A 13,871-nucleotide genomic window follows, 5' to 3' on the forward strand; every position below is an offset into this window, starting at 1 on the left:
GTGGCATCATCTTCAAAGTCTCAAAATGATTGCCCTCAAAGATAGGTTAAAAACAGATGGATATTGCCTATACTAAACACAAAACACTATGTTTTGACTTCTACTTTTACATGTTAGATTATGCCTATTAGTTATTAGATAGGAGACTTGTGCTTGCCTTCTATGTTGCTGTGACCTGTCCTCGCTTCTTATCTATAAGAACTCAAGCACACAGTATTCAGTCGAAACCAGTTAAACCCATGAGTGGTGCATTGGCTGGGCCAAATCATCTCCCTGGTGGATGGGTGTTCCAAGACAATGTATGAGTATAAACTATTTTAAATAACTCATTCTTTCTTCCTCATCAAGCAGGAAAAAAGCTCCACAGATCTTTTTGGCATAAAGTAAATAGTTAAGCTGTATTCCACTGTCTCCTGGTTGCTGTTTTTTTCTATTGTCTTATCCCTTTCTAACTAGTAAATAATTTAGTAAGTCTGCTTTCTTTCAAGAGAATAGACTGCTGCTGGAAGAGAACATCTAGAAGTGAAAACCCAATTTAAGTTAGGCCATTTGATCAATCAAGAGTAAACCTTACCCAGTGTTGGGATTAACGCCGTGATAAGTAACACTATTACATAACAGCGCTTTTTTTTTTCAGTTACGGGGTAATCTACCTCATTATTTTTTTTTGCCGTTACTGTTTCAAATTCTTTGACATACAACAACTTTTTTTTAAAGTAACATAAATAGTTACTTACCCTGGTAACTTGTTACTTTTGCCATAGAGTCATTCAGTTACTATCTAGGATACTCTTTGGAAGAAGTAGTGAGTAAATATAACGATTTACTTTTTGAAAGTAACGTGCCCGACCCTGACCCAACCACAATAGATGGATTAATTGTATTGCACCTACAACTCCAAAATGTGTCATTTGATCTTCTACCAAAGTTATTTTATGTCCTTATACTTCTGAGAAGGTTGATAATGTAGAAAGCATTCGTTGGCTTATAAGTGCAAACTACAATATCATAGTGCTATGCGAAGCATCGTGTAAAATACTTTTGGGGGTGTACATCTCTTCAATAAATTACGATTCGTTACTTTTTTTGTTACTAGCCTCATGAGGGCCGCAGGTAAATTCAAGAATGTTAAATTCTCAATTTGATTTGGGGGGATAATGATCTAGTTTATGTTCTTGCGCAGTTTCATAAGCTCGGATCCAATACAGTTAAAGGTGATTTTTATTTTATTTTATTAAATTCAATGCACTCGCATCTTTCAAATTAAAACAGATTTTCTGCAGTATAATGTTGTTTGTTACACATTTCGTGTATTCCAATAAGATACAAGGGTTGGGTTCTTGATTTTGCATTAAACTACTCAACCGTGTTTCCTTCTGCGATTGGAAAATGTGCATTTGCACAGAAGGGTTATGTGCGATAGGCTATCTGTATGCCAAACAATATTTGCTTCAAATGCTTCATTGACAGGTTGGCTTTAGAGAGCCTGGTAGTTGGCCGGCAAATAACATACATAACAGAGAGAGGCAAAGATTGAGAGATAGGTCAAAGTCCGTTGTTACAGCCAGGGTGTGGACATGGGCTTCTGAAGAGTGTGGTTCTTTAGAACGCCTCATTGTTGCTGTGTGGGAAAATATGCATCTGAATAATTTTTAACCGGATTGACTACTGGTTGAAATTAAATTGTATGTTTGTTACATGCTATGGGTCAATAAAATCTCTCCCTGTCTTTCTCTCTATTTCTCTTCGTCTCTCTCTCTCTCTCTCTCTCTCTCTCTCTCAAAATCTTTGGGGAATTAGAAAGTGTAAAATTCAAGTAACTGCATGATCTAGTGCATTTAGTTATTATTGACATCATGATAAATATTACTAGTATTTTTATGTACTAATAAGGTATTTTCCATCGATTCATTTTGTGTTTGTTCTGACTATAATCTTAATAATATAACCCTCACTATACGCGAACAGCAGCGGCACAGTTCTGAGATCATGGGATCAAACCTTCCTGTGTGGAGTTTGCATGTTCTCCCCGTGCTTGCATAGGTTTCCTCCGGGCCGCAGGTTTTCTCCCACATTCCAAAAACATGCAATTTTAGGTTTATTGGACGGGCCAAATTGTCCCTAGGTGTGAAGGAGCGAGCAAATTGTCTGTCCCTGTGTGCCCTGCGACTGGCTGGCAACCAGTTCAGGGTGTCCCCTGCCCACTGCCCGAAGATGGCTGGGATGGGCTCCAGCACCCGCGCAACCCTTCTGATGATAAGCAGTGCAGATAATGGATGGATGTTTGCGGACATATTGAATTAATTTAATGGACAGGACACAAAATGTTTTTCTACATCCTCCTCCTCCATTTGAAATATTAACTTTTTTAACATTTATACTTTGTTTCTCCTTCAAATACCCATTCTTCCTTTATTTTCAGTATGTTGTTTGTACTTTTAGAAACCAAATATAGGGAACAAACATTGCTGTTGACGTTGCAAAAGCAAAATGAAATGAAATGAGTTAGCTGGATTCATGAGCGATGTAATTTGAAAAATGAAATGACACGTGAGAATAAAATAGTCACATGTTCATGCCATGTCTTCTTTAGTATTAAAATATTGTTATTATTGTTGCAAAGGAAGGAAAAGATTGATTAACAAGCAAAAAAAGGTCAAAACGAATTGGGGAGTGGGAATTTGGAGACTAGAGAAATATTTGGCAGGCAAAATGGAATAGCTCAGAACACATGAGACAAAAAAAGATGACAATGCCGAAAGATATGCAAAAATCGGTTCCTTTAAAGGAAAAGTTTGTCGTGTCAAAACTGCTAGCAAAATACAAATTTAGCCTGAAATTATTAATTCAAATTCCTGTACCAAAAATCTCAAATCCAAAACCACACCTTGATTGTACAAAAAAATTTGATTCTCAAAGTCACAGGGAATTCATAAACCAGCGTCAAATAAATAGAAGAATGAGCTGTGCTAAAGTCGGCATTTCAACAAGATCATGTTAGCATTGGTAGCATGTTTTAATAAAAATGGAGTGACACTACAGTACTCAAAGTATTTTCTAATAAACTAATTTCCCTATTGAGCAAAGATGTTGCGAATTCTGTGCTTTTTGGACTTTATCAAGCAGTCATGTAAAAGCAAAAGCATTGCTCTAAAATTGTCAAAACCTAATGAGGGGAAAAAACGGAAACCAATGCTCATAGAAAGTCATACAGTAATCCCCTCGGTTATCGCGGTTAATGGGGACCAAAACCACCCACGAAAAATGTTTTTTTTTTTTTTTTTAAATAAATCATTTTATTTTATTATTACTATTTTTTAGACCTGCAAAGTTCTGAACCCGCGAATGTGGAACCACAAAGTAGCGACGCCCCTTCAAAAATGCTTAAAAAAAATGTATATATATATATTTTTTTTTTGTTTGTTTGTTTGTTTTTTTTTTGTTTTTGTTTTTGTTTTTTTTAGACCCGCGAAGCTCTGAACCTGCGAACGTCGAACCGCGAAGTAGCGAGGTCCCACTGTACTCTATTACAATTTTTTTTTTACCTGCTAAGCCCCATTTCAACTTGTCCCGTAATATAGTTACAATAACAAACTGCAAAGTGCTATGGCCTGAAGGTCAGGAAACTTAATAATAAATGGCCTTTCCCCTCAGGTCCTTCTTGAACTTGAAGACGCATAGGTCAAAAAGTCAAACAATGACAAGACAGGAGGTACAACATACGGTTAGGTCAAGTCTGTCGTTAATTCAATCTTACTTCACCCCACTGACATTGTGATGTCCATGGAATTTAAGCTTAGCCCAAAAAAGCACAGGAAATATGAGATTAGATCATGTTTATTAGTAGTCACGTTTTGTAAATGTGCTGTTATAGCATTTCAGATTTTATTAAAAGCTGCTTTGCGCCTCATGGCTGTGATTGAAAAAATAATAATAATATTGCACAGGATGTGTGTGGGGTGTGGGGGGTTCATATTATTGTGCAGCCTGTTGTTATTAATTTGCTGAAAGCCCCTGGAGGCTCTTCCTGTTTTTGCAAAAACTTTTTCCATCTTCGTGCCGATCTTGTATATCATTGTAGATATATTTGTCTGCTTGTCTCAGTCAACCTTAATTGTCTTGCATCCGCCTTCCCGTCCCAGATAGCCCCCCTCTGTCTGCTTGTGCCTAATGTCCATTGCCGGCTGTCCATACTATTTGAAAGTGCCCTTCACACGTCAGGCAGGGATGTTAAATGGAAACTGGGGAAGAGGTGTGATAGGCCGGGGTTCTAGTGCTGTAACTAGGTCAGTGAAGACACACACATCTGTCCCCTACGAGTTACTCAGACCACCCCCTCATTCCCTTTTCTCATTTGTGACGCAATGCAGATTTTCCACCAGGACGATTTCTTTCTGCCTTATTACCATCAGCCGGCCTCCACTCGTCAAAGACCCACTTCAGTATTCAAGTTAGATGAGTCAGCCATAGGTTCATTCTTCAATACAACATTAGATTGCATAACATTTGATAGTCTCTGTCTTTGAATGTGAATGTGTCAAACGGAGCACTGAAAAAAATATTTTGATAAAGGTACATACTGGGTGTGAATAATTCGGTTGGGACAACTGTCAGATATGTTTTTTCCTTTAGATGAAAGGATAATATCTTTTGTTCTGTTATATAAAATGATAAAGGTAGATACGACAATGTGGATTTTACCAGAAACAAAACTATTAAACACCCATCTTGATCCATGAGATCCAAACAAAACAAAGAACAACCACATTGTGTACTGCAATCATTCACAGATTCAATCCGCATAACAGCTTGTGACTTGTCATGTGTCCCTGCAGTCCTCTGATCAAAAAGGTCTGAGAGTCATACAATATGCACGATCTAGAGCAAACTCCAACTATTACATAAGGCCGTCCTGTGGTATCTCAGTGCCGACGCTAGATGTCTCTGTGAAGGCCTGCGCCGCTATGAGTCATCGGGCCTGTCGCACAGGAACTGACTTAATCAAATCTCACACATGCCTTATTCTCAAATGCGGTGTTTTTATGTTGATAAACACAAAATCTGGGGTTGATGCATGCAAGATTTCTACTATGACAAATAAAGTGGTGGGTGTGCGAATGCAATTAACCCAGCAGAGCAGCAGTTGGAATGAAGCTCAAAGGTAGAGAGATAAATTTAGTTTTTAAACAGGTGATTCATGCATGAATGCAGCTCCTTTGTTTTAAAAAGACTCATCTACTGACACCTCTCTTTAATGTTTGGATAACGTGGCGCTGCAGAGGCTTAAACCAACACACGATTCTGTCTGAAGGAAATGAAAACGTTGGAGCGAGTCTCTGAGTGGGGGTGGGGGATGGGGGGCTAAAGAAAGAGTGATAAGGAATGCTTGATTGGCCAGCAGAACACTATGAAAGACACAAAGGTTCCAAGGGAGGTAGGTCATCGGGCTAAACCTGACGGAAGCTGTAAGTAATCCCTGGAGGGAAACACGTGAGATACTTGACTTCTTGTTTCCCCCTCAGTACACTTAATGGCCTTGCATACAAACCCCAAACAAATATCACAACAGTTTTGATGCACATGGGTGGCGGGAGTGGAGAATCACACTTGCTGCAGGGTGTAAGTGGGTCAGGTTCACATAGCAATGTACATTGAATCACAGTAGGGCTGAAAACAGTCCGGGTGGCATGGAAACATCCTTTCACTCAGATCTTTGCATGAGATATATTTGCATCCCAGCATGTGTGTACCCAGGAAAAACAGTGTGACCTCACATATCTACATTATGAGTAAATAGGGACTGTGATCACTCAGCGTCTCATATTCAGGTCATAATTTAACTAATTTACAGACCCATTACTAGAACTGTCAACACAAGACTCCTAAAATTCAAGTGTATGTGGGAGTACAGAAGGAACAAAGAAAGAGATGAGAGAAATACTGTGATGACTGTGTTTGCTGAGACATGTCTGGGCATAATGTGGAAATGTAAATGTGGCCAACACTGTACTCATGAATCATAACACATCACATGGAACAAAAACGGATTGAGTCTGCCAGTCCGGGTTCGGAACAACTGCACTTCATTTAATCAGCCATTAAAATATCTGTTTTACTGTTGGTGTGATGAGGTAATGTAAGATACTTTACCAGATGCAAATGAATTAAGTAACATTTGGCTTGAGAACTAAACCACACTGCAAAAATCAGGTCAAGGACAATAAAGGAGTATACTTCGTATGTTTGCACTTCTGCCAGCAATCCATCTTATTCAGGGTGGAGTGTATTTGCTCAATGAGATAATCTGTACCTATTGACCCGTGGCTGAACTCCCCCAATTCTGTTTATGCAATATGGCTGTATCACACACTGAAGCTGTCCAACTGTAAGCGAATTGAAGCTAAAAACAAAAAACACAGTGAAAAGGAAACAATGAATGAAGTATGGGTAGAGCTGTACCGTATTATGAATTCTGGTATAAAAGAAAATCCAACTAAAACATTGGCGTGGCAGCAAGATTGAATCGAAACGCTGACCTAATAACGCAGCAAGGTCCACAGCCATGGTAGACTCGAACACGGCTGCTAAAAGTGCCTATGGTCAGGAGAAAACCGATTTAGCTAACGATAAAAATAAGCATTGCAGAACACCCACAAGAACAGTCTTACACCATTCTAGAAGTGTCGGCATGTGTCGGATTTTTGGACTGTGTGCTTCAATGAAGGACATTTAGTTCCAATCGATTTTTGCAATCGGGAGATGGAATAAGAGCTTGCTCTGTCCACTCTACGCATCGGCCGGTATTGCAGTACCTCCGGGAACGGTGCATTCGCACTGATCGCTGCTTGGCTCTGTGGCTAGGACCTTGACTCAGCCTCTTGGCTGAGAGCAAGTGTCTCGGCCCCTTGGCTTTGTAGCGTATTATGATTTGACCAATAACAGATAATGGATAATTGATAAAGAATATAGAACAATAAACCTTACAAAAATCCCCACAGCGCCCCTTTAATGTTTGCAAGGCTTTCAATTTTGACCCGGTAGAAGCATATGTTGGTCTGGAGAGGGATGGGCACCACCAGGCTGTACTTGCCCAAGACACAACACGGGAAGTAACAAAAATATTTTGCGCTTTAACCACCTGCTGTTTTAATACTAAATATTAGTCATTTCACGTCACGTCTTAACATTTCACCTGCCTGTACTGCTTTAAGTACATATACAATACTGTTCAACAATATGTTGGCACAGCCTATGACAGTTTTTTTGTTTTTGTCAATGTAATAAGCCTAGGGCTATTATAATCATAATTATCCAGATTTACATGCCTAACGTAAAATGGCTCTCATTAATGTTTTGGCACATGTAAAAAGACGATCAAAATAGATCACACCAATACAAAAAAAAAACATTTTGAGTCAACATACCAAAAGATCATTACATGACAATAGGCTCTGCCCTGTTCCAGCTGATATTGCAAGCTTTGCTGATGCTACTGCTAACCATTAATACTGGTGTTGCAGCCACTATCAACTAAAACAAACATAGTTTAACAATCTATCTATCTATCTATCTATCTATCTATCTATCTATCTATCTATCTATCTATCTATCTATCTATCTATCTATCTATCTATCTATCTATCTATCTATCTATCTATCTATCTATCTATCTATCTATCTATCTATCTATCTATCTATCTATCTATCTATCTATCTATCCATCCTGGTCATATCCCTAGTGTGGGGTGAGCGACAGCAAGACAAACACATACAAAAATAAAGAAAATTAAAAAGGGGGAAAAGTAGCAAAAACACACACAAAACTTTTTGAACCAAGGCCAACCCAAATGCCCAAACACCCAAACAAGTTAAGCACCTCGGCATCCAAGTTGGTCATGCTTTCGTCCCTCCAGATGAAACAGGACACAAGAAAGCGGCCATGTCACTCGGGTCAGGGTGACACAACACACTCTTTTGTTCAACAGCAGGGCCCGACAGCTTTCACTGGTTTACCCCTGCCGCATCATACGGGTGCCCTGCCCATCCCTGAGAACGCGTCCGACATCCCACTATCCTTTCACAACACCTCTCCACTCATTCCTATCACCAACAAGAGCTCTAACTTCCACTATTTCTAGACCTGTTTCCTGCAGTGTACTCATAGCACCATCCATCCACGTCAATCGCGGCCTTCCTCTTGGTCTCCTTACATTTACTTCTGCTCTGTCGATCCTCTTCAACATTTGCTCCTCATCCATCCTCTCCATGTGTCCAAACCAACCAAAATTAAAATAATTGTTAAAAAATTAGACTAGGATTATTTTCAAATCATATTTTTGATTAATAGCCTATTCAAATATTAGTAGTGTTTTAGTGTTTCCTGGTGGTACAAATACTTTCAGTCTGTGTTTGTATGATATTTATCCTGGAAGGGGAATTACCTCATGTGCTGTCCCTTTTCAAGCTTTCTTCATTTTGCTCATGTTGAGGTTTTTGAGTTTTTCCTTGCCCTCATGTAGGTTTTAGATCAGGGGATGGTGTAATAATAGTCTGTAGTCTGCAATTATCTGTGCAGCCCTTTGAGACTCTTTGTGATTAGGCTAGACAAATAAACATGACTTGACTAGTGAAAGAAGTGAAAGTCATTGTAGTTGTGGTAGTAGTAGAAGTACTACTAGTAGTAGAAGAAGTTAGTCATGACAGTAGTTGTAGTAGTACTGGTGGTAGTCATGATTTTGGTAGTAGTAGAAATAATAGAATTAGTGGTACTAGTGGAAATTTTAGCCATTTGCTTTTTTATTTATTTACCACCTAGCAGTGGAACTATGTCTTGAAACCAAAAATATTTTACCTTTTATTTTCACAAGACCAGAAGAAAGGCCTTTTTTCATGTCACCTCAGTGGTTGATCAGTGCAAAATGTTGTTCCTGCTAACACAACACTCATGCGGTAACAAAATTACACTAACACATTTAATAATCAGTTTCTCTGGCAATCATGATGTGTCTGTTCTCATAATTTCATCAGGTGAATATTACTACAGTACTGCTCGTAATGATGTTCATGCCTTCGTCCATTAATTTGATTACTATCATTGCATAGTCATATTTTGGCAAACACTAGAGTCAAGGATTGTCTCCGGTTATTTCTAAGGGTATTTCTTTGGCAAGACGTGTGTATGATATTAAATTAATGCTGGGATCCTGTTGTATCACAACAATCCAACTGGATCAAATTACCCAGGAGGATGAGACAAAGAAGTAATACAGGCATTGCCTGCCTCCACAGTCATTTGGTTTGGGAGGTGGCGCCTTCTCTGCCAGCTTCTTTGTTGACGTCTTGTTGGCAGAATCTGTGGCACTCCCACGGCAGGTTGTATTTTTAGTTCTGTGGTGTGGCTATCCACCATATTCATTAGCTATACTTCGAATAGGTTGTCACTTTTTCTATGGCGAACTGATTCGATTCTGGCAGGTTAGGAGTAACATGATTTAATTGAATATGAGTCATCCCAAATCGGGAAAGGCAGTACGACAGTATTGGTAGGATTAGAAGGTAGACTACGGTACAAAATGCAGGCCTCTGCTAAAACCAAAACACGAAAATTGTATTGAACTTTGACCCGCCGATATATTTTGATTCACAAAAATCATAAAAGAATAAGATAAAATGTTCCAACAGTGGACCCAGATGTTGGTTTGGGTTTTTCTTGCTCTCTTGGGGATAGAAGCAAGTTGAAACACTTTATTGGAGCTAGAGGACCACCCTGAATCTGGGTATGGGTAGTTTCCTGCAGACCAGGCTACCTCAGGGTGGGCACCTCAGTTAACACATTCCACTTGACTGGATGTGTGGGAAAAGACATTGTGGCTGCACAAACATGCATGTGTGACATGTTTGTTCACTTGTAAATGTTTTTCCAAGAATGCCTATGGGATTAAACTGCTCTAACAGTGTGTGACTGTGTGTTTGTGTGTGCGTAGGGGAGGTCACTGACATAATCAGACACAGCCTGGTTATATTATATTGTATTGTTTTGAACTTTGTTTTCATTCAGACTTGTCCTATTCTGTTCTGCCCCGTCTTATTTCCTCCACATTGTGTTCCTTCCTCGCGGCATTGACCATTGCTTTGTCAGTCCATATATAGAAAAACCGAAGTCTTATGCAACATGATTGTTTTCATTGTTAAACCGTTGGAGTAGTCTACTGCTGTTGACTTTTCAGTTTTTTTTTTTCTTTCAGTACCTATGCCTGTTTTTTGCGCTTTTTTAACAAAAAGACGACATAGCAGAATTTCTTTGTAAGTTAATGATGAGTCACTCATTTTGAAATAAATAAGCATAAGAAAAATAATCTTTTTTATCATATAAAATATTTTTCGTCAACTTATTATTATTTTTTTGAGAATTGCCCATCAATGCTGAGGTCCGGCTCATCTGCGCAAAGCCGGATGACGCTTTACACCGAAAAAACAACAGTGACCGGATGAGGAAAGTGCTGTATCTGAGTTAGATCAGGAGACTTCTCCTGCTACTGGTAACCATGAAAACCAGTACTATCTGTTTCATGTGGGTGAGCTAAACCCTACCCCAAAAAACAGCGTGGTAAGGGATGGGCGCCGCCCGGTTGTACTTGCTAAAGACACACCATGGGAAGTGGTGTCCCTACAACCGTGTCAGTTAAGGGATCCCCCTCTCAAACCGTTTTATAACTCTGTTTAGTATATCTAGTATTTTGCTAACATAAATCTTTTTTAATTGAGAAGGATAAAAAACAGCCCAACAACACACAACTACAGGGACAATTAAAAAACCTACACACACAAAAGCTAGCATAAGTATTCGAACCAAGAATGCATGGACTTCGAAACTCGTTCCACCGTTTTGCTTGGTATACATTTGAGGAACTTTCTTATGAAGATCTATTGGTTGTCAGAGATATAAGCTGTTAAAACCACGTTTATGTATGGATTTTCGAATTACCGCCATCCACTCTCTTTTTGTCATGTGGCTGCTCCACCCCCCAAAGCTATTCTATGTCTAAGCTATTCTCCTCGTTTCTTGATCCCCCTTACTTTTCTTGTCAGGGAACAAAATGTCTGCTAGCTGAAGGCTGCGATCCTCCTCTCGCGCATTCTCTCTCTCTTGCGCTCTTCTTCCCCTGCTGTCGAACCAATCTGCAGAGCGGTTACATAAGCGCAAAGGTCAAAGTGCCACTGCTGTTGTCAAGGGAGATGTAGCACAGAGGGGTTTCAGAAGAGGTGTGAGTGCGGGGAGAGAGCAAGGGGAATACAGCAAACGGTTAAACAGGGAAAAAAGAAAAACTGCAGCCAGATATTAAACACAGTGATTAAGAAAAAATGCTAGGAAATGAAAACATGGAACAAATAACATGAGCGTCAAAAGGATATGATAGATTACTAAAAGGGGAATGTGTGTGCCCCCCTGCTGTGTGCGTCACTGTGTATGTGTGGAGAATGAGAAGGAGAGAGAGAAGGCATGACTGCCGCTGCTCTACTAACCTAGTTTGAGTAATCTCTGCTTTCAAGCTGTTTCATAACACTGCTGCCAGAACATTGCATCATAGGCGCCACCGCCCTCCAAACTTCAACTCACACATTCCCAGCTCGACAATTGCCCACCTCCTCGTCTCCATGGGGCCCGACTCACTTACGCACGTTTTTAATAGCGTAGCGTTGGAATTCATTCAACTCAATGGGCCTGTTGTGCAACAGATTATTATTTGTTGCACTGGCAGTGCTTCATCACCCATATGAGCTGGACGACTGTTGTGCAAAATACTACAGTGTACAAATAATTGAAAACATCATGGGGCAATCTAGCAAAAAGCAAAACAGGAATAAAGTAGAATTGAAAAAACACAAGGTCACAGGGTGTAAAATTTGTAACGCTTCCATAGAGAATATATTGACGTTCTGTGAGCAGTTATTAGGGGAAACCTCACAATATCTGACTATCCTTTGTAGACGGACTTCATTTTTGTCAGAAAGTTGAAATGCAAGTAAATTGCATGCAGGGTTGGGTAGGGTTACTTTAACTTGATTACTTTTAATTACTTTTGGATTACTCCAATAACAAATATGCTAATAAAAGACAAAAGAAACTTAATTTGAATACAATTATGACTCACAACACGTGGTAAGCTTTCTCTCCTGGCTTTGATCTCCATCAAAACTAACATAAAATGCGACAGAAAAAAAATGAAAATAAATCCAAACAGCTTGCCAACATCATTTTTGCCGTTCCATGTATTCCGTTACTCCCCAAGCCTGCACAAAATTTAGTAATTGTATTCATATATAGTTTCTTGTGTCTTTTATTAGCATATTTGGTATTGGAGTAATCCAAAAGTAATTGAAAGTAATCAAGTTAAAGTAACCCTACCCAACCCTGATTGCATGTTACACAATGTTGGCAGCAAAATGGAATCATCTGCTTCCATGAGAAGGATGTTAAATCTTCTGTGTCAGAGATATATTCTTACTTTAACTAAAGTTATGATAAGACGCAGTTTATTATTGTTAAAGATGATTTCATCAATTTTGTACTTACTAGTACCAGTATCTAAAACTCATGACAAAAAGTTACCGGACGGCAGACAACTCTGAAAAGTTGCCTGCCCAGCCATAAAGTTGCCTGCCCTATTTTTCACAACTTGAAACACAATAGGACGACTAATCGCAAAAAAACAAACAATTGTTGCAAAGTATTAAGGATTGATAATCAGAATATATAACAGACCAATATTTTAGAATTGAGTTTATAAAAAAATCTACTTTTTACATTAATTGTATGTATATGGCATCGCTGTTTTCCATCTGCCATCAATATGTACCTGTATTTACTCATCTTCATCTATGCAATGTTTGCGTTGCGTCGTCTGCTACAAGCCATGTGAACGCTTCTTTCCACGATGCTTTTAATGTACGTTTACGTTTTGTAGCGTCTTAAATTGTGTTAGCTTCTTTTGAATATTCCTTCTGGGGCTGAGGTTTTGGCTTGAATCTTAACCACCTCTCCATTTTTCTTGTAATCTCTGTGCATCTATTTTGGAAAATGATATGCAAATGCATGACCTTATGACGCTCGGGAAAGTCCGGAAGCACGTAGTTATTCGATGCAGGCTTCTGATTGGCTGCCGAGTATGCAAATTGCCAAACAAACCGAAATTCTGAAATTTCCAAACCGAATGAAGATTTCGAAATCGGAATAAAGCAAGCGTTTGATTTGAAAAAAAAAATCTTTCGTTTTTTTTTTCTTCAAAAAGTTGTCGGCCACCCGGGCAGACGTTTTGTAAGTTTTACACCCAACGTAAAAGATGCACGCCCCGGGCGTCCGGCCAGACATTATTTCAGACGCTGCAGTTTTTTTTCACTCAGTGAAATGAATCCTCCTCTTGGCCTGAAATAAAAAATACAGAACACAGATGAGCAATGAAAACCTTTGACGATTTCTTCCTTACCAATAGTCCAATGTTTGATAGAGTTCCTGATAATAAGGTGGTGCGGAGCCCCCAAATACGTTAGAATCCCTGCATTAGAATGTTGAATGTGGCTGATATTAGCAGAATCCAGCTATATTTAGGTTGTTTTTTTTTGCAGTGAAAATTTTCAAACCATGTTTTTTTTGGGATAACTTATTTTGTTTGGAGTAACTCAAGTTCATTCTATTAATCCCTACACTAACATATTTCTCTTGTAATTCTAAAGGTATTTATTCATAATCACTGGCTATCACAATATGATCATTATTCCCGTTAAAATAACACCTTATTTTTTTTTGTGCTTTGTCATAAATCCCATGACATTATTTTTATTTGTCAAAGTATTAAAAATCGTTTGACATCATA

At 38.9% G+C, this 13,871-nt stretch overlaps 1 pseudogene; it reads left to right on the plus strand.

Annotated features, from left to right (window-relative positions):
- Positions 1 to 6,668: 6,668 nt before the first annotated feature.
- Positions 6,669 to 6,834, plus strand: LOC148374395 (U2 spliceosomal RNA; annotated as a pseudogene).
- The last annotated feature ends 7,037 nt before the right edge of the window (positions 6,835 to 13,871 follow it).

The sequence above is a fragment of the Urocampus carinirostris genome, chromosome 1, assembly GCF_059441175.1.
Source record: "Urocampus carinirostris isolate Australia breed hairy pipefish chromosome 1, RoL_Ucar_1.0, whole genome shotgun sequence".
In the NCBI taxonomy this organism is placed as follows: Eukaryota; Metazoa; Chordata; class Actinopteri; order Syngnathiformes; family Syngnathidae; genus Urocampus; species Urocampus carinirostris.